This window comes from Echinops telfairi, unplaced genomic scaffold (assembly GCF_000313985.2).
Source record: "Echinops telfairi isolate 266 unplaced genomic scaffold, ASM31398v2 ScPeMD7_70;HRSCAF=299, whole genome shotgun sequence".
Lineage (NCBI taxonomy): Eukaryota > Metazoa > Chordata > Mammalia > Afrosoricida > Tenrecidae > Echinops > Echinops telfairi.
The window spans coordinates 8,398,009-8,400,105 of NW_022103968.1; the positions used below are offsets into that span (position 1 = coordinate 8,398,009).

Here is a 2,097-nt window from a genome sequence, read left to right on the forward strand (position 1 = left end):
GAACCACCCGTCTGGGTTTCTCTTTGCAGGAGTAGAAAGCCTCATCTTTCTCCTGGTGAGCGGCTGGTAGTTTCAAACTGTTGACCTTGCAGTTAACAGCCTAGCATGTAATCCACTATGCTACCTAGGCTCCCTTGAACCCCCAAAGGGTGGCAGTACTGCAGTTTTGGCCTGATGTAAATTGAAGAGTGCAGAGTACTTTGGGGGAAGGTTAGAGAGAAGGAAACAACACCTTCAAAAGTGTATGGAATAGGGCTTGGAACCTTTTCTCTGCCAAGGGCCGTGTGATGTTTATAACATCATCCAAGGGCCCTACTGGCCAGGCATTTAATTAACTCACCCCTAAGCTGATGGCTGGAACTGCTTTTCTTCGGTGAGGTATGTGATGTTAGATTGTATTGATGATTTTGTAGGCCTTATGTGCCCTGTGGTCCAGATGTTCCTCACCTCTGGTATTGAACTAGATGGTGGATATATAACTTCACATTTGGGTCTTTATTTAAAAAGGGTTTATACGATTTTGTACCAATACCTTTTGACTTACTGTTGTATTAAGATGGCTTGTACTGATTGTGGCCAACCATAATTTAATCATTTCAGAGCAGTTTAATCAGAGCAATTTTCATAATTGGTTGTTGAAATGACTCCAAGAATTACTAGCTATAGTAAATAGTGGTGACTATTAGGTGTGAGCTGTATATGTACTATAGTTTTACTATCATTGTGTAATTGAAGAATTTGCCAAGACAATTATGGATACACATATATTTTACAGTATTCCTAGTGAATATGTAGTATTAACCACTACAATGCTTAATTATTGTGAAATATGTCAGCAAAGGAAAATGGAAATAAGGGGAAAAGAACATTGAGAATCTATTATTAAGACAATTTAATTTTAATCTTTGGTATAAATTACTGTGACTTGTTGGGTGGTTGTGCCAACTCATAGGGAAGTTTAAACCACCAACCTTTCAGTGAGTGGAACACTTGAACTATTGCATCACTGGGCTCCTTCCTAAATGGATTGCTCTTGTTACGCACTGTTGAGTTGGTAGTTAGATGATGGTGTTAGGTGCTGTCCAGTCTCACCATCTTGGCTTCTACGGGTCAGTCTGTATTTCTAACACAGATTTCTTCTGTCTACCAGTGGGATAGTCAACATTCTTTGCCAACACCACCCAGGCAGTCCCTGGAGATATTGCGGACTGGGTTCCAGGCCACTGCAATAAAGTATATGTGATAATAAAGTGAGTCACATATTTGTGGTTTCCCAGTGCATGTATGAATTATATTTAAGCTGTACTGTGGCACTGTCAGGAGAAAGGTGGGCTTTCCACTGCCATAAAGAGTTACCATCTCGGAAACCCATGGAGGCAGTTCTACTCTGTCCTGTAGGGTCACTATGACTCGGTATCAGTTTGGTTGGCAGTGAGTTTGGTTTTTGGTATGATGGCATTTTCAGATAAGAATTAGACTGCTAACCACAAGGTCGGTGGTTCAAGCCTCGACATGGGAGAAAGAGGAGGCTAGCTGCTCCCATAACGCTTTATAGCCTCAGAAGCTGTATATAGGATCTCTGGGTTGGCGGTCACTTTATGGCAATAGATTTGGTTTTGATAGTCTGTTAAAGATGTAACAGCAGTATGAAAAAGTTTAAACTGTTATGAAAATTCCCCCAATGTGACACACAAAGTGTGCCCATGGTGTTGGAAAAATGGTGTCATTACATTTGATCCCTGCAGGTCGGCACAAACCTTCACTTTGTTAAACAAGGGATGTGTGACGCTTCCGGTTCTTATCCAGTATTCTTTATTCATTGTTCAGCTTTAAAGAAGTTTCATGCAGCAGATTTGCCCAATGCAGTATGTCATTTGATTTCTGGACTGTTGATTTTGTGCCCCTTGATTGTAGAGCCAAACAAAATAGCTGACAACTTAAGTCTTACCTGTTTATCATGGTGTTGTTTACTGATCCAATCTTGAGGACTTTTGTTTGCTCTCTGTTGAGGTGCAGTCCATACTGCAGGGCTGTTGAGGTGCAGTCCATACTGCAGGGCTGTTGAGGTGCAGTCCATACTGCAGGGCTGTTGAGGTG

General features: G+C 41.4%; 1 protein-coding gene across 8 annotated transcripts in view; it reads left to right on the plus strand.

Annotated features, from left to right (window-relative positions):
- The first annotated feature begins 1,161 nt into the window (after positions 1 to 1,161).
- ATE1 (arginyltransferase 1) overlaps positions 1,162 to 2,097 on the plus strand; it is a 97,766-nt gene continuing 96,830 nt past the window's right edge. For all 8 annotated transcript variants that reach the window (XM_045291634.1, XM_045291632.1, XM_045291633.1 and 5 more), the window contains exon 1: positions 1,162 to 1,250. The gene's annotated coding sequence lies outside the window, so the exon portion shown is untranslated. The remainder of the gene's footprint in view (positions 1,251 to 2,097) is intronic.